This window comes from Onychomys torridus, chromosome 8, assembly GCF_903995425.1.
Source record: "Onychomys torridus chromosome 8, mOncTor1.1, whole genome shotgun sequence".
Taxonomy (NCBI): Eukaryota; Metazoa; Chordata; class Mammalia; order Rodentia; family Cricetidae; genus Onychomys; species Onychomys torridus.
Genome location: NC_050450.1, coordinates 41,451,424 through 41,471,070, shown reverse-complemented (window position 1 = coordinate 41,471,070; position 19,647 = coordinate 41,451,424). Strand labels below are relative to the sequence as shown.

The following is a 19,647-nucleotide window of genomic DNA, read 5'->3' as shown; positions in this document are numbered from 1 at the left end:
CAATACCCCAAGCCCAGCCATCGCGAGCGCCAGGTACCGGGCCCGCTCCGACCGCGAAGGAGGGTTTCTCCTATTCGAACCCAGGTTCCCATAGTTTCCGTCAAACCCCGTCGACAATCAAGGACGGAAATCCCGCCCCCCCCCCTTTTTTTTTCTTCTTTCGGTGGAGGGGAGATGGGGGAGCGGGGGTGGGGGGAGGTGCGCAGGATCGCGAGAAGGAAGGCGAGAACTAGTGGAGAGATGATAGCCAGAATCCGGGCCTATTTTTCTCTTTAGGTAGGAATGGCTTGAGTCGGGTGAAGCATCAGTTTTTTTTCAAGGGATAAATCCGCCGCCCGAATCAGAGAGAGGAATGGAGGAAGGGACGACGGGGGGGGGGGGGGGGGGGGGGAAGAAACGGCCAGAAGATGGGCGTCTAGGATGTTGGCTGGGGATGGGCTGGCCTTTATTTGTTTATTTTTTTTTTCCTTGTTTGAAATTTATTTCTGAGGGGAAGCGGGACGAGACGAGGACCCAGCGCCCCCACCACCACCCCCAACACCCCCAACACCCCCCCCGGCCGCCGCCGCCGCCGCCGCGCGCCCCGAGGGTCTCCGCGAGCGTCCGCGGCCCGAGCCTCGCCTTCCCCGCGGCGCGGCCGCGCCTCAGTCCGACGTCAGTCAGTCTGTCAGGCGGCTTCTCTCTCACCTCCAGTCCCCGCTCCGCTAGGCCCGAACCATCATCTCCCGACCGCGGCGGCAGCGCCCGGCCTGCACCTTCACGGGGCGAGCATTCGGGCCCGCCCAGGAGGCGGCGACCGGCTGCCGAGGGCGAGGGGCAGCGGCGGATCCCGAGGCCGCGGTGAGCGCAGGCGGCGCACCTCACTCGGAGGACGCCGGGGTTCCGCCCCGCTCCATGACGGCCCGGCCGAGCCCGGGACGGGTGACTGAGCCGCTGGCGGCGAGGGCGGGCTGACGGGGGAGCTGGAGGGGGGAGCCCTGGCACCGAGATCCCCGCCCCGTCCGCTGGGGGCGGCGGCGGCGGCGGCGGCGGCGACTCGACTCCCGCAGCCCGCACTGTGACTGACGCAGTGGCTGCGGCCCATGTGACCGGGGCCCGGGCGGCTGCGAGAGTCACGTGAGCGGGCCGCGCCCCTCCCGCAGGCCGAGCGGGGGCTGCCTGCCTGCCTGCCTGCCTGCCTGCCGCTCGCCAGGCGTCGCCCGCGGAGTTGACGTGCAGACTGACGTGCGGGACGCCCTCCTGGGCCCGCGCGCGGCCTAGGGGGACGGGCCGCAGCCGAGTCTGCGGGAGCGGCGCCCGCGTCAGGCCAGCCGGCCGGCCGAACGACCGAGCGAACGAACCCGGCTCCGGGCACACGCCCTCCTGCGCAGCCCGCTAGGGTGGCGCCCCGGGGCGGGCCGGGCCGGGCCGGGGCGGGGCGCAGCCGGGTCGACCGGTTCTAGGGCTCAGGTGAAGGCCGGGCCCCCGGCCGCCCCGAGTCCCGCAGCGCCCCGCAGGGCTAGGGAGGGGAGGGTGACGTGGATGTCCGCAGCACGTCGTCCACAGCTGCGTGTGACTTAGTGTGGGAGGATGAGCCGGCCCCCTGCATCATCTAAAAAAAACAAACACAAAAAAACCATCGTGAAGCCTGGCGTCGTGGCAGGCCGGTGGTTCCAGCACTCGGGAGGCCGCGGCCAGCGGCATCGCCACGAATTCGGCCTCACTGGGCTCCTTAGTGGACCCGGGCCCGGTCTGAGCTACTAACAAAACCCTGTCGACACAACAGGCGAGAGCGAACACACACACACACACACACACACACACACACACACACACACACACACACAGTCTTTCTGAATACTCCATCACCTCTCGACATTCTGCCAGTCGGGACAAGACCTAATTTAATTGAGATCAGTGATTAGATAAGGTTTTAAGGTCTCCTGGAACCCAGTAATGGTACTGCAAGAAAGGTGGCCTCTGCGTGTTGATCTGAAAAACATACAATCCTGCCTTTGGTGTCGCAGGTCAGCTAACTTGCTTTATTTATTTGATGGGGCACCTCATGAAGATTCTCCACCACTAACATCTTGAAACGTTTCACTCGTTGTTTTTAAGTTAAAGTTTTCGTAGTTTGCAAACTCACAATTTGGGTGTCCGATCTCAACTACACACCGAGTTCTAGGCCACGTCTCAAAACACTAAATAGGCCTGGCCTGGTGGCACACACTTTTAAATCCCAGCATTCTGGAGGCAGAGGCAACAGTATCGATGTGAGTTTGAGGTCAGCCCAATCTACATACATATCCAGCTTCAGGCCAGTCAAGGCTATATAGTGAGACCCTGTCTCAAAAAACAAACACTAAACAAATCCTAGACTCTTAAAATTTTTATCTTTTATTTATTTATTTTTCTTAGATAGATTTCTTTCTTGGCAGTCCTGGAACTCACCCTGTAAACCAGCCTGGCCTTGAACTCAGAGATCTTCCTGCCTCTGCCTCCTGAGTGCCTAAATTAAAGACGTGTGCCAGCACTACCAGACCTGAGAAAGGTTCTTGTTCCTCAGTTAATTATCTCTGGAAACACCAGACACAGACACACCCAAAGTACCTCAAAAATGTTCCAGGCGTTTCTTAATCTAATCAAGTTAACAATAAAAATTAACACAGCCTGGTGTGATGATACCCACCCAACCATTGGGAGACAGAGTCTTACCTAGTTCAGGAGAGCCTAGAACCCACTGTGTAGCTGTGAATGGCCTTTGCCTCCCCTGTGCTGGGATTGCAGTTGTGCACTGTTAAGCTTGGCTTAACAGTTCTAACATTGTTCAAAGATCTGAGACTCAAGGCAGTCTTCCTAGGTGCTCCTGTAAAATAAAAACAAGTTACATACTTCTATTATACAATGGCATGGAGAAAGCATTCACATTCCAAAAGTGGGGAACAGGAAAACAGCAAGGAAAGATCAGACCAAAGCCAGACCAAAACCCAGCAGGGTAAATGTCCAATCTTGCAGCTCCATGTTCAGTAGCTGGGGTTTGTAGTGGCATCAACTGTGTTCCAATAGGCTTGGGTAGTCTGGGGTGGGGTGTAGTGGGAAGGCTCTTGCTTAGCACACACACGGCTCTGGGTCCAATCCCTAGTAACACAAACCCCTAGTGCCTCTGCAATATAAAAAAGAAGAGAAACCTACTATTCTGTTTTTTTTTTTTTAATCTAAAAAAAAAAAAAAAAAAATGGGCCAATGAGATGGGTCGGTGAGTAAAAGCCTAACAATATGATTTCTGTTCCAGAAGCCCAAGGTGAGAGAAGACCGATTTCCAAGAGTCATCTTCTGGTATCTACCTATACATGTAACTGTGTTTAGAGACAGATTCTCACGATGTAACCCTGGCTGGCCTAGAACTCATCAGGTAGACCAGGCTGGCCTCAAACTCACAGAGATCTGCCTGCCTCTGCCTCCTGAGTCCTGGAACAAAAGGCATGCACCCACATACTCTTCAATTTTTTATTTTATTTTATTTTTTTTACTGGAGCTGAGGACCGAATCCAGGGCCTTGCACTTGCTAGGCAAGCGCTCTACCACTGAGCTAAATCCCCAACCCCTCAATTTTTTTTTATTTAATTATATGTATGGTATGAGGATGTGTGCTATGTGGGTTAGTGCAGGTGAGTGTAGCACCCCAGAGGCCAGAAGAGGGTATTGGGTCCCCTGGAGTTACAGGTGGGTGTGAGCTGCCCTATGTGGGTGCTGGGAACTGAACTTGGGTCGTCTGCAGGAGCATTAAGTGCTCTTAACTACTGAGTCGTTCTCCAGTCATACTTTACCATGCTCTTCTCTTTCTTGTGGAGAGCACTTTCCGGAGACTGGGATGTGCCTCAGCTGGTGGAAGAGTGATTACTGCTCGTGGAAGTCATGGGTTCCATCCCGACACTGCACAAAACAAGTGAGGCATTGCATGCCTACAGTCTTAGCACTCAGATGTGGAGGAGCTGATTGGTTTTTCAAGACAGGGTTTCCCTGTGTCGCCCCTGATGTCCTGGAACTCACTCTGTAGACCAGCCTGGCTTTGAACTCACAGAGATCCACCTGCCTCTGCCACCCAAGTGCTAGGATTAAAGGCATGTACCACTACCGCCTGGCAAGGATCAGGAATTTAAGTTTATTTTCAGGTACAGAGTAAGTTCAAGGCCAGTTTAGGGCACCAGACACACCTTCACCTCCTCCACCCAACGAAGCGAACTTCAGGATGAGTCAGCTCAGAGTCAAGTTAGTGAGTTCATTGAAAAAAGGTTTTGTTTCTTTGAAATAGAGTCTGATATAGTCCAGGCTGGCCCTGAACGCCTAACATCTTGGGCCTCTATGTCCTCTAAGTGCTAGGATTACAATCGTATCCCAACAAGCCCAGCTTTTAAGTGTTTTATCAGTGGCCACATACACAATCTTGTCAGCCTCTGAAGATACATTGTTTAAAAGGTTTCTAAGGAACTTTGTTTCTTTTAGTTAATCAGATCCTAGGTCGGTTCCTGAGGTGCTGTGGATATGGATAAAGGCTGATAAGATAAAGCTACAGACCTGGGCTGCAGAATGACTTAACCATTAACATCACTCGCTGCTCTTTGCAGAAGACTCAGGTTTGGTTCCAAACACCCTCAGGGCAGCTCTCAACTGTCACTCCACTTCCAGGGGATCTGACAACCTTTTCTAGCCTCCATGGGCACCAGGTGGGCATGTAGTGCACAGACATACATGCAGGCAGAACATTCAATCGCAAAAATAAATAAATAAAATGAAAATCTAAAAAACAACAATCCACAGGTCACAGAAGTTTGAGGAATCCCTTGCCATACTAGGTCACAGTTCAGAAGTGTTTTAATCATAAAGTTTGCAATCTCGATTGTGAGATTTTTAGAAAATTACAAGGTCACAACTGGGAAAGTCATAAAATTAAACTCAAACATTACATGCAATTAGGCCTTAAATATGATTGCTGCTGTTTTAACCCTCTTATGTGCCAAGGTTTACCAAGTGCCTCTCAGCCCTCAGGAGGCAGAGGCATGAGGGTCCGTCCTATGAGTTTGAGATCAGCCTGATCTGCATAGTGAGTTCCAGGACAGCCAGGGATACAAAGTGAGACCCTGTTTCAAAACAAGAAGAAAAAAAAAATCTCAAACTAAAAAGACTCATTTATCCAAACAAATAATAAATAAATAAATAAATAAATAAATAAATAAATAAATGGTTCATTGAAAAAAGAAATGTCTCTATTATACAATCTCAATAGTGAATTTTGTTATCTGTGACAAAATTCTTGACTCTCAGCCCTTGAGAGGATTAGGCAGTCTCAGGTGAGGGGGCTCCATTCCTCTTCTCTCCGGAGCTCTTCCTTTCTCTCCATTCTGCCTGTATGCCACACCCTGTCGGGGGTTGTTTGTTTTTTGTTGTCCCCACCCATTGCCTGCCTGCTGGTTTTCACCCTAATTTGCTGGCACTCTTCATCTGTTTCTGATTTCGGAGAGGTGACACAGACCTTATCTTTAGACCTTTCCTCTCTTTCTCTCTGCATTATCTTTATCTAGCCATCAGGGTCAGCATATTTTCTGAAAGGTCTAAAATTTTCAGTGCTATTTTTTGCTATCATTTCTTTTTTTCTTTGAGACTCAATAGTGTCTTTTTCTTCTACAATTTTTTTTTTCTGGGGAAAAAACAAACAAACAAACAAACAACTAGATCCTCCCAGTTCGCACCAAGGCTGTGAAGAAGGCAGCCTGGGTCATCATCAAGATGTCCAGCATGACCCTGGTTACCGACTTCCATACCAACAAGTAAGAACATCACTATTACCCCCAAGAAACTCATAATGGGGCTGGAGAGATGGCTCACTGTTGAGAACATGGGGTGGGGGACCTGAGTTAACTTCCCAGCACCCACAGGGCAGCTCAAAACTGTCAGTGCGTGACTCCAGTTCCAGGGGGACCTGACACCCTCACACAGACATACACACAGGCAAAACACTAATACACATAAAATAAAAATAAAACGTTATGAAAAAAGAACCTGCAAGAAGATAGTTAGCTATGTCAAGCACCTGATGAAGTGGATTTAGAGAGTCCCTTCGAGAGAGGGCTCTATCAAGTTGCAGGAGGAGGAAGAGAGAGAGGAGAGATAATTACATTCCTGAGATCTCAGCCCTAGATCAGGAGATAAATGATAGGTCCTGACTCCAAGGAGATGCTGAAGTGATTTGGCAGTCTCTAGCCTGCAGGTCACTCAGCCTACCTACAGTTGGGATGAATTTCGAAATACCACATGGAGCTGTTTAGGTCTATTCTGTAATGTTTTCAGTAAATCTGGGAGCAACTTAAAAAAATAAAAGCATTTCTTTTATGTGTGTGTCTGTGTGTGTGTGTGTGTGTGTGTGTGTGTGTGTGTGTGGAGAGCAAAGAACAGCCTGCAATGGTCAGTTCTTTCTACCGTGTGGGTCCCAAGGATGGAACTCAGGTTGTCAGGCTTGACAGCAAGTGCCACTGAGCCATCTTGCAGGCCCAAAGTTGTCTCTTATTTTTTATTGCTTTATTTATCTTACATGTGTGCAAGTATGTGATGGTGAATTGTATTGTCAGCTCTCTTTTTTTTATCTTACTGAGACACAGTTTCATTTTGTAGCTCAGAAAGGTGTGGAATTTATTATGTGCTCCAGGCTCGCCTCTAACTTGTGACAATCCTCTTAAGCCTGGCAAGTGTCAGAATTATAGGCATGAATCATCACGCACTTTGGATCTAAAATATTTCATAGGAGCTGGAGAGAGAGCTCAGGAGCCCTTGCTGTACAATCATAAACATGGAAGTTCAGATCCCAGAGTTCATGTCAAAGCCAAGTATGGTCCGACCAATGTCTGTAATCCTAGCACAGAGACAGGTGGGGCTGAGAGGACTTCTGGGGCAAGCTGGCCGGCAGCCAGTTTAGATAAACACCACCAACTCCAAGGTCAGAGAGATGGCTCAGCCATTACGTGCTTCGGCTCACAACCAAAACACAAGTGCTGGGTACCACAAGAGGCCCTGCCTCAAAATAAGAAGGTTGAAAATGATACCAGCACCCTCCTTTGGCCACACATATATGCGCATACAACACACACATGAAATTACTTTGAAGTATTTTAAACTTTTAAAGCCAAATGGAAAAACCAAGGATTTTATGCAGCTAATTATATATAGTAGGAACAGTTCCATAAAATCTGTATGGGTAAATACAAAATATGATAGTTAATTAAATTTAGTAATTCAGTATTACCACTGAGTAAAATAAAACCAGGTGAAAATATGTCACTAATTATGGTTCAAAGAAAATGTTTCCTATCAGCAAAAGTGATTTTTAAGGTCAGAGAGGTGGTTTATTCATAGCTATAATCCCAGTACTCAGGAGACTGAGGCAGGAGGCTTGCTGTATGAGGCCATCCTGGAGTACTGAGTAAGAGACCAGCCAGGGTCACCGGTAAAGATCTTGTCTCAAAAAACACAACAAAAAAGGAAGGCCAACAAAATGGCTCAGTGGGTAAAGGAGCTTGCTGAGAAAGTCTGGCAACCTGAGTTTAGTCCCTGGAGCCCACCTGTGTGAACACAGGAAGAACACTGACTCCCCCAAAGTCACAACCCTACTCCCTGTTGATGCACTGGGGCTGTAACCCAGGGCTTCCTGCATGCTAGGCAAGCACTCTACCTACTGGGCTACATGCCCAGCACTATATTTTTTATTAGCATTTATTAATTATATATAATGATGGGCTTCATTGTGATGTTTTCATTCGTGGAAATAATATACTTGATCATATTCATCCATATACCCACTTTAGTTACCATTCCCCTCTTACTAATTGACTTTTCTCAATTAGTCTCCCCTCTTATTTTCATAGCCTTTGGGGGGGGGTATGAGAGACCTAGTGAGGTTAATTTAGGGTTGCTTACAGAAGCATGGATGACTGGTTATTCACAGGAGCATAGACAACTTCTGCATTTTACTTCTGAAATAGTTTTACATACAAAAATAAGTCACCAGGTATCTACTATTAACCCACTAGCATACAATGCTGAGCATGTGTCTTGCTTAAGAGACAGTTTTCCAGCTCTCTTACATTCTTCTCTGTCAGTACAAGTTACATGGAAAAGTGATCAACCCCAGTTGAAGACTGAGTAGGAGGAGCCGGAGAGATGGCTGAGAGTTCACAGGAGTAACACGGAAGCAGTCAAAGGTTCTTGACCTTGTACATGAACAGTAGGCTAGTCATAACACAAACAGGAAACCTCTTAAGTAGCAAACCAAAGTAATGAGACATAAACAAGCCAGCCAGCAGTGGACAATCACAGGGGTGAAATACTGGCTAAGGGCTAAGTCCATGAAACCACATATTTCCATTTGATATATTTCCACTTAGGTACATAATTCCATTTTATAGTCTTCTTCAGAATTACATCATTGTTTGCTCCCAGGATCAGGAAAAAAAATGTGGGGGAGGGCTCAGAGGTTAAGAGTACTGTCTGCTCTTCCAGATGTCCTAGGTTCAGTTCCCAGCACCCACACCAGGTGGCTCATTATCTGTAACTCCAGCTCCAGGGTATGATGTGATGTGAAGGGTGAAAGCCTCAGCAGTCATACGGATATACACACCTATGCATCACTAATAATAATAAAAATAAAAATCTTTAAAGCCGGAGTGAGAGAGCCTTAATCATGTAGCTAAATGGATTTTTTTCTGGTTCTGTGAGACAAGGTCTCATGTAGCCCCATGTTAGCCTCAAATTCATTATGTAGCTCCCCAAAACCTTGAACTTCTGATTCTCCACTCTCCACATCCTTTATGCCTGAAGTCCAAAGCAGGGGATGTACACTGTAGCATGGACTCTGGAAATAAGCCTGCTGCAAATGTGTGGCAATGGTCATATTCGTGTTTTTAACTGGGAAAGAAGTACATGTAGCAACCCAGTGGTCCTGTAATTCAAACTGATTGGTTGCTGCAATGACATTTCTTCTGCAAAAGCTTCACAGAGGAATATTTTGATTTGTGGACTGAACTCCTTAAAAAGTGTGATCCCATTTTCAGTGGAAGCTAATTTCCACAATTATTTAGTGTCTGATAACAGTGGTGTGGTAGTTCTCCTAAGAGTTTCAGATTTCACATTATTTACAATAATGCCCAAAAGCAGAAGTAGGCAAGTGTCTAGCAGTGGGTAAATGAATGAACAAAGTGTGTTACACGATACAACACACTGCTATTCAACCTTAAAAGGGGAAGGAATTTGACTTGTGCTACTACCAGATGGGTGAATGTGAAGAAGACATTATGCAAAATGAATTAAACCAGTCACAGGAAAACCAACCACTGCATGCTTCCACTTAGCTTACTACTGGAGGAGTCAAGTTTGCAGAAATGGAAACCAGAGTGGCTGCTGCACTGACTGGACAACAGAGGAATGGGAGACTTTTGAAACAGGTATGGAGCTGCAGTTTTGCCAAATGGAAAGACCTCCAGAGACAGATGATGGTTTCAAGATGATATGAACGGCTTCATACAGCTGAACTGCATGTGGAGAAACAGAGGGGTGAGCTCCCTGGGGAAGCCATTGCATGAACATACAAGGCCCACAGTGTGATCCCTAGTGCCACAGACAACAAAAGCAAAGCAAAGCAAATGATGAACGGGGTAAGCTTCATGCTTGTTCTACTGCAGCAAATGAAATTCACAAACAGGGCGTAGTGGTGCAGTTCTGCAAGCCAGGATTTGGAAGGCAGGGGCAGGTAGATCACGAGTTCAAAGTCATCTTCTGTCACATAGCACGTTTGAAGCCAGCAAGTGCTCCACCAATCTCTGTGTAGTTGTTTGAAGGGGAATTGCCCCCACAGGCTCATAGTTTCCATTTCAGGGATGGTGAAAGGGCTCACTGGGCACAGGTACTTGCTGCACAGCCAGGAGACCTGAGTTTCATCCATCCCAGAACCCATGTAAGGGTGGGACAAAAAAAAACAATTCCTCAAAGTTGTTCTCTGATTCCCATGATTCCCACATGCATGCTGTGACATTCGGATCCACATACACATATATCACATGCATGCCAATAAGAAAGAAACTAAAGATCTACCCTCCCCTTGCCTTAAGTATAGACAATCCCCAATAATAATTTATGATGCTGTGCCGACAAACTGTGTATGAAGGATAAAGCAGGGTATGCTCAATCTTATCACTTTCGTTTGTTTGAAGTTGGTTTTGTTTTTTGAGGGGGTCTCAAGCAGCTCCTGCTGGCCTCAGACTTGTTATGTAGCTAAGGTTAGCCTTGAACTCCAGATCCTCCTGCTTCCACCTCCCAACTGCTGGGATTATAGGCTTATGATCTTTCCAAAAAGAAAGAAAAATTTCGAAAAATCCTGGAACTCAAAGACCACTGTCAGTATATTGTTTAATAACACATGATAAAGCCTTTAAACGCCTGTATTATCAGATGCTTCATAAACTAAGTTCAACTAAGCTTTTTCTGCTCCATACAGTTTGGCAGTATCATCAACAGTTACACATCTTGACCAGGCGGGGTGATCTTATACCTGTAATCCCAGCACTTAGAGGCTGCATTGAGGCAAGAAGATTATGATACATTTTAGGCCAGCCTCGGCTACGTAGAGAACGTGTCTCATAAAACTAAAGACAATAAATAAAAACACAATTTAGCAGACTGCACTTCCATTTGAACTGAGTTAGTATTTTCCTAATTTGGCGAACATTCTCATAGGTATTGTTCCATGTAGACTACTCTTAGTAGCTAATTCTCCAGTCGTTTTGAGCTTAACACTTCCTTTGTGCAAACACCTGAGCAGTTCTAGTAGCAACCATCGATGTATTAAGTTGATGATAGATCAATAAAATAAAAATTAGTCATAAAATAAATCTCATAGGCTAGGGAATGTAGCTCAGTTTGGAAAGTACTTGCCTAGCATTGAGGGAGGACAGGGAAGGAGGTGACTCTGTGTTCTACCTCCAACATTTACTGTGGTGGTGGCACTTGCCTACAACCAAGGTATTCAGAAGGTAAAGGCAAAAGGATCAGAAGTTCAAGGTCATCTTCTATCATAGATACTTGGGACCAAGTCTTTAAGGAAAAAAACAAAACAAAACAAAACAAAACCAAAAAGCTATTTCAAGTTATTCACCTCAATGATGGGCTACATTACATATTATTTAAAAAATATTATATTAACTAATCTGCCAGGACTCTTTTGAACTTGGCCTGCCCATATTAAGACATATCATGTCTGGATATGTAGTTCTGGGCTGTTGTAATCCAACATGATTTAATGATTAACTCTGTATCAGTAAATGACTATCATTGTTTGGCTACCACATGAGTCATTCAGAAGCAAACTTTGGTGTACACCTGTAATCCAAGGACTTGGATGGCTGAGGCAGGAAAATGGAGAGTTTGAGGACAGCCTGGGCTACATAATGAGACCCTATCTCACAAAAAGGAGGAGGCGGAGGAAAAAGAAAGAAGGAAGAAAGAAAGAGAAACTTAGCAGTCTCCTTTTCTTTTTTTACCTTTTTGTAAAGAAACTTTGGGGCTGGAGAGATGGCTCAGAGGTTAAGAGCACTAGCTGCTCTTCCAGAGGTCCTGAGTTCAATCCCCAGCAACCATATGGTGGCTCACAACCATCTATAATAGGATCTGATGCCTTCTTCTATCATGCAGGTATATATACAGAGCACCCATATAAATAAAAACTAAAATAAAATTAAAAAAGGAAACTTAGTTCAGCTGGGTGTGGTGGTGTACACCTTTAATCCCAGCACTCTGGAGGCAGAGGTAGAGGCAGGTGGATTTCTGTGAGTTCTAGGCCAGTTTGGTCTACAGAGTGAGTTCCAGGATAGCCAGGGATACAGAGAAACCTTGTCACAAAAACAAACAAACAAAAGAAATTCAGCTATGATGAGATATTCTGTGAGAATTCTCAATGTCTTCATTCTAGTGCTTGCATAAATCAGTCATATTTGGGGGAGGCTGGAAAGTGTCAGGGGTTAGGGATCACCAAGGGCAGTTTATAGGCTATCTACTCCATTATTCTTTGAAGAAAAGTGGATCAACAGAAAATGCAGTTGTAAACACTGTCTTCATTGTGGTTTTGAGATTGTCTTATGTTGCTCATTTGGCCCTGAACTCTCTGTATAACCAAGAACAACCCTGAACTCTTTTTTCCCCCCTGGTTTTTCAAGACAGGGTTTCTCTGTATAGTTTTGGTGCCTTTCCTGGATCTTGCTCTATACACCAGGCTGGCCTCGAACTCACAGAGATCTGCCTGGCTATGCCTCCCGAGTGCTGGGATCAAAGGCATATGCCACCACTGCCCAGATCAACCTTGATCCTCTTGCCTATATCACTGAATACTGCACTCCATTTAAGAGGTGCTGGGGATCAAAGCCAGGTCCTCGAGAGTGCTAAGAAATCACTCTACAAAGAGAGTCACATCCAGAGTCCTATTTTTCATTTAATTTCATTTCTTTTTTTGAGACAGGGTTTCTCTGTGTCACCCCAGCTGTCCTACAACTTGCTATGTTGACCAGGCCGGCCTGGATCTCAGAGATCCGCCTGCCTCTGTCTCCCAACTGCTGGTGTGCTCCACTACTGCCTGGCACTATTTTCCATTTCTTAAAAAGAAAGATTTGGAGGCTGGAAAAATAGCTTAGGTAAGAGCATTGGCTGCTCCTCAACAGGACCTGGGTTCAATTCCCAGTACCCACATGGAGGCTCACAAACCATTTGTAATTCTAGTTGTGTGTGTGTGTGTGTGTGTGTGTGTGTGTGTGTGTGTGTGTAAAGAGGTGCTAGGCACATCAATAGTGCACAGACATTCATGCCAGCAAAATACCCACACACATAAGAGATAATTAAAATATAAAAGTGAAATTTTGTTATAAGGATTCTAATGTCAACATTTAGTGTCAGTTCAGACAAGTTCACAGACTAAATGCTTCCCTCATTCAACTAAGAATCCAAATAACACTAAAGCAAATATAAATGCTGATGATTTTGCCCTAATCCATTTATTCATTCTGCCAACAGTTGATTCATTGAGCTCCTTTAGATGCCAAGTAACAGTCAGGGCCTCAGAGGCAGGAGTGAGCAAAGCTAAATCCTTATCTTCATCCAGTAGAATGGCCATATTAATGGAGAAGAGACAGTTGTGAATATCCTCCCCCACCCCATACACACATACAGTCAAGTATAAGTGAGGGAAAATCAAGGCAAAGGCATTGAACCAGGGGAGGGGCTAATTTAGGTAAATTGGCAAAGAGAACCCTTTCACAAAAAAATTTTGAACAGAAACCTGAATGTAGCTTTTCAATAACCATGAGCTTCAAAATACAACATTATTAGGTCTTTAAAAAAAATTATTATTGCATAACAAATACGCAAAGCCCAATGGCTTAGTAACAGAATTTGCTAGACAGTGGTGGCACAAACTTTTAATCCCAGCACTTGGTAAACAGAGGTAGACAGATCTGAGTTTGAGGCCAGCCTGGTCTACAGAGTTCTAGGATAGCCAGGGCTACACAGAGAGACCCTGTCTCAAAAAGTCCAAAACCCAAAACAAATAGGAATGAAACCAGAGTATTTCTCATCTCAGGATTTCTGTGAGTCAGGAGTTCAGGTCTGGCCTGGGGTTTCAGGTTACAGTTATTAGAGCTTCGCTGAGCACGGAAGACGTGGCTTCCTTGGGTTCTGACATTTCTGATGAGTCAGTGCTGGGAAGAAGGCTTAGCACTTCCTCAGGAGGCGACTCCCCATGGTTGCTTGTGTATCCTCATATCTCAGAGACTGGTCTATCCTACAGAGTGTGTTTGAAGAAACAAGGCGGAAGCTATAATGCCTACCATGGCATCACATCCTGTTACCTTTGTTCCAGTCTATTCACATAGATTAGTCCTGATTCAGTTATGAGAAGGGATTACATAAGATAATGTGTGCCTGGAAAAGAAGGGTCACTAAACTACTTTGGCAGTATTTTCTCTCATATCTTTCTTTTTTTTTTTTTTTGCTTTTTGAGACAGGGTTTCTCTGTGTAGCTTTCTCTCATATCTTTAGGATGATTTTAAATAATTACCCAGGGGCAGGGAATTCATCTATGAATAGCAGTCTTTTACACTGGTTCAATTTATTTCCTTATCTACAAGTACACCCTATATATATGCACACCCTATACACATTATTACTCTCAGTTCAAAGTTTATTTCCTCTTAGAATATATATTTAATTGTTTAACTTTAAAGTAAAAAAAAAAAAAAAAAACAACCAAAAACCACATTTAATAAATAGAGCTCTCAGTGGTTAAAGTTTTAAACTATAAATTGAGTTCGGGCGGTTGTGGTGCACGCCTTTAGTCCCAGCACTCAGAGCCAGGGAGATCTCTGTGAGTTTGAGGCCAGCCTGGGTTACAGAGTGAGTTCCAGGAAAGGAGCAAAGCTACGCAGAGAAACCCTGTCTCAAAAATAAATAAATAAATAAACAAACAAACAGACAGATAGATAAATAGATAAATAAATAAACAAACGAATAAATGAATAAATAAATGAGTTTAATATAGGTTAGCATCCATTTACTTTTTGTTTGTTTGTTTGTTTTCCTTTGTTTTTTGAGACAGGATTTCTCTGTCCTAGAACTCACTCTGTAGACCAGGCTGGCCTCAAACTCAGAGATGCTCCTGCCTCTGCCTCCGGAGTGCTGGGATTAAAGGCTGGTGTGGGTACTGGCTCCCCGGCCGCCATCACCACTGCTATTACCACAGATGCCACCTCTGCCGCCGCCACCACGCTTGGCTATCCATTTACTTTTTAGTAAGTCTCAGAAGACTGTCTTTCAAGGAATTTTTCCAGGGCCAAGTGTAGTGGTACATACCTGCAGTCCTAGCTACTTGGGAGACTGAGGAATGAGAAGCATTTGATCCTATCAGTTGAAGATAGCAGTAGGTAATAAGAGAAGCTTTGATCTTATCAGTACAAGATCACAGCAGGTAATATTGAGAGACCTCTTCTAAGAAAAACAGTTGTCAGGCATGGTCTTTTTTCCCAGGCTTTCTAGGTAGCGGCAGGTGGATTTCTGAGTTAGAAGCCACTCTGATTTACAAAGCAAGTTCCAGGACAGCCAGAGAAACCCTGTCTTGAAAAACCAACAAAGAAAAGAAAAACTGAGCTGGGCGATGGTGGTGCATGCCTTTAATCCCAGTGCTCAGAAGGCAGAAGCAGGTAGATTTCTGTGAGTTCAAGGCCAGACTGGTCTACAGAGTGAGTTTCAGGACAGGCTCCAAAGCTACATAGAGAAACCCTGTCTCGGAAAACAACAACAAAATTTATTTTGTACTGTGAGTTAAGTAGTAAAGCTGTTTTTCCCTTTACAGCATCATTCCCCCAGTTTCCTTCTTTGATTTTTCGAGACAGGGTTTCTGTGTGTAATTGCCCTGGCTGTCCTTGAATTCGACTTGTAGACCAGGCTGGCCTTGAACTCACAGAGATCCAACTGCCTCTGCCTCCTGAGTGCTGGGATTAAAAGCCTGGACCACCCCTGCTCCCCTCAGACTAGTCTTGAAAGCCAAGGATGACCTTGAACTTCTGAAGTTCTCCCAGAGTGCTAGGTTAACAAGCTTGCTGACATCCCATTTGGTTAATATGAGGCTGGAACTTGAACCCAGGGCCTCAGGCATGCTAGACACACTTTACCAAATCCATTCCCTGCTTCTTAATTTTTAAATTTGTTAAAAAAGATTTACTTACTTGTGTATGTGCAGAGACTACAAAAGGTCAAGTGTCCTCCTCCATCTTTCTCACTGTTCTTCTGAAGGCAGGGTTTCTTCCTGAACCTGAGACAGAATCTTAGCTAGGCTGGAAGCCAGCAGGCCCCTGTGAGCCCCCTATATCTTTATCCTCCCCATAGCCAGGAGAACCTAGGGAATTGGATGCCAACCTGGATTATATGAAACCGTGCCTCAAAAAAACAACCAAGAGCCCTCCTGAGACGTTTGGTTCTTCAGCCAAGACTCCAGCATGACATCAGTTGTTCCAGTGAAGAAGAAACTCATGGATGCTAAGCTGAAAGACATGCCAAGCTGGATGGTGATTTTATCCAAAAGGCAAGCCATGGAGCACTAGGGCTGTGCCCAATAGTACTAATCCAGCACAACGAGGAACGAGCACAGCTGGGGTCATCACAGGGCCAGAAACCACGTGCTCTTCAGTTGCTGGCTTTCTTGTCCTTTTCTACTCTTTGTTGTTTTTCGAGACAGGGTTTCTCTGTGTAGTCTTGGTACCTATCTTGGATCTCATTCTGTTGCTCAGGCTGGCCTCAAACTCACAAGACATCCACCTAGATCTGCCTCCTCAGTGCTGGGATTAAAGGCGTGCACCACCACTGCCTGGCTAGTTGCTGTCTTTCTTACGTGCAGGTCGCAGGAAGGGCCAGTACAGAGGACTCTCTGCAATCCTGACTATGACCAAATGCTCAGTTCCATCTATGAAGAATTCAACTATGGCTGAATCTTCACAACATGACAAAGAACTAATGTCTAATAAGAGTGACTGGTACATTTAGAAAAACACAGAGGACAAAATAAGAACCCAAGAAACCAGAAGGAAATGAATGATAAGCAAAGGAACAACCTTAACGTGGAGAGGTGGCTCAGCAGTCATGAGCACTTGCTGCCTTTGCCCAAGGCCCAAGTATGATTCCCAGCACCCACACAGCAGTTTCCAACTGCCTGTAGCTCCAGCCACAGGGGTCTGAGGAGGTATGGGGATTTGATGCCCTCTTCTGGTCTCCACATGCTCTCACACAAATGTGATGCACATCAACACACATATAAACAAAAAAAACAAAGAAACATAAAAACTTGAAACTTACATCATTCCAATGTACCATATTAGGTTCCTTGAATTTATATATTCAGGACAGAAAAATCAGAATAATTTTCTGAACACAAACATAAAAATAGAGCACATTTATTAACAGTAGGAAAGCTATACTTACAATTACAATGTATCAAATCTCACTGTTGCTGCATTTCCTAAAGGTCTTATAATAAAAACCTGGAGCCAGATAGTGGGGGTAAATACTGAAAGATCAGAGAGACAAAGGAACAAGCCACAGCCACTTCTCACCTCACCAACTCCATGGACTTTTTGCTTGTTTTTTTGTTTGGACATCTTTTATTACTCACATGGGGTCCCCAGTCTACAAGCAGCAGCAGTATGTAGAGAACATATGTAGAGCATGTATGTAGGGCAGAGAGAAACAGGGTACTAGTACTCTAGGCTTAACTACTAATTGGTACAACTCACTTATTGCCAGGCCTTACTTCTTCTCTTGACCACTTGGAAGAAGGTAAGTGGTAGTTAGCCCTCCTCCCTCAGCCTGTAGAAACTGCAGCATCCCCACAAGGGTACAGCCCTGTGACCCTCAGCCCGTGTCAAGGGAATATTTCCCACAGGTGCCAAATGCTTGTGATTTCCTGGCCCACTTTACATCTCAGGAGAAAGGAAAGGGCCATTTATAAAAATTTTTTATTTATTTATTTTTTTGAATGACAAATGTCATTTATTGAAGGAGGAAGGTGATTTTTTTGGGGGGGTGGAGGAAAAGGTTTATTTGGTTTACACTTCCATATTGCTGTTCATCATCTTAGAAAGTCAGGACAAGAACTCAAACAGGGCAGGAACCTGGAGGCAGAAGCTGATGCAGAAGGCATGGAGGAGAGCGACTTATTGGCTTGTTCCTCATGACTTACTCAGTCTGCTTTCCTTCTTTTCCTTCTTTCCTTCTTTTCTTCCTTTCTTTTCTTTCTTTCTTTTCTTTCCTTTCTTTCCTTTCCTTCCTTTCTTTCTTTTTTTAATAGAAGAAAGAATTTACTTACAGCTCATAGGGTTAAAGTCCATGACCATCATGGAAGGAAGCAGGGTAGTAGGAAGGCAGGTAGGCATGACCCCAGAGCAATAGATGAGAACTTACTTACATTTTGATCCATAAGTACAAAGAGAGAGGTAACTGGGAATTGCATGGGCTTTTAAAACCTCAAAGCCCGGGCTGGAGAGATGGCTCAGAGGTTAAGAGCACTGACTGTTCTTCCAGAGGTCTTGAGTTTAATTCCCAGCACCCACATGGTGGCTCACAACCATCTGTAATGAGACCTGGTGCCCTCTTCTGGCATGTAGTCATACATGCTGTATACATAATAAATAAATCTTAAAAAAAAAAACCAAAAAACCTCAAAGCCCATCCCCAGTGACACAACTCCTCCAATACGACCACACTTCCTAATCCTTCCCACCAACAGTTCCACCAACTGGGGACCAGACATTCAAACACATGAGCCTGTGGGGGCCATTCTCACTCAGACCACAAGTGAACTGTAACCTGGAATTGTGAGCCAAATACCCCCCCCTTTTTTTTTGTAATGTAATATCTTTTTTTGGCGGGGGAGAAACAGGGTTTATTCAGTTTATGATTCAACATCATAGTTCATCATCAAAGGAAGTCAGGACTAGAACTCAAACAGGGCAGAAATCTGGAGGCAGGAACTGATGCAGAGTTCATGGAGGGTACTGCTTAGTGGTTTGTTCCTCATGGCTTGCTCCAGTTCGCTACTGATGTTTTACAATCATGCATCTAAGCTGTTAATGCCCAATATGCAAGATATACAGACAAGGAACTTCCCCTAAGCATTCAGGAGGGTAGGACCCAGCAGGGAATTAGCATAGGGAGGATATCAAGGTCAAGATCAGCAAGCAAGGCAACAGTTACCCAAAACAAGGACCAGAGCCCTACAGGTCTCCCCTTTTACTAAAAAATGAGCTTCTGACTTAAGTTGAGTGGGATGTCAGCAGGTCACCTTACCTGTCATGGACACCTGCCCAGGCCACACAGGTGCTCTGTCTTAGGTTGGTGAGTGCCCCCCAGGCATTACCAGTCTCTGAATACTCATTATTGTACAGGCTCAATCGTGTGTGAGCTACAGAGTTAACTGCTGCCAAAGATCTCAAAGTGGCGCTGGGCTTGCAATCTGTGTGTTTGACACAGAAAAGACCAACAAAAGTCTTAACCCATCCATAGCCAGTAGCTTAAAGGCAACTGAGTCATTTCCTTCCTTAACAAGCCTTTCTGCAAATTGGAGTCCTTGTAAGATGGTATCCCAAAAGCAAATGGAACTTGAGTTTATAAATTTATAACTTTCAAAGCCAATTGAAATGTATATAACTACTGAATTAAATTTATCATGCCCAATAGAATGAAAGATTAACTAACTGTGGTAGCTACTTTTGCTGCCAGGGTCTCCACTGTGTTAGCTGTAGTAACCAATTATGAAATGGCAATCCCAGAAACAGTAGCAACATGGTATCAGCGATGTCAAATTCTCTTCTGGAGCATTCCATAAATCTTCTGACTGAATGTCTCTGAGTCCTCAGCCAAAAGGGGTCGAGCTGAAAGGGGCTTTAGCCGAAAAAGCCTTTGGTCCCTTACACCTTATATGCCTTTCTCCGCCCAGCCATTTTATTTCCTTCCTAATGCTGGGATCAAAGGCATGAGATCTCAAGTACTGGGATTATAGGTGTGCCACCACTGCCTGGCTCTGTTTTCTCTCCTAGACTG

The 19,647-nt window shown here is 45.1% G+C and overlaps 1 protein-coding gene across 2 annotated transcripts in view; it reads right to left on the bottom strand.

The window, feature by feature from the left end:
* Positions 1–748, bottom strand: part of Aff4 (AF4/FMR2 family member 4) — a 70,053-nt gene extending 69,305 nt beyond the window's left edge. For both annotated transcript variants that reach the window (XM_036195969.1, XM_036195970.1), the window contains exon 1: positions 688–748. The gene's annotated coding sequence lies outside the window, so the exon portion shown is untranslated. The remainder of the gene's footprint in view (positions 1–687) is intronic.
* Positions 749–19,647: the final 18,899 nt, after the last annotated feature.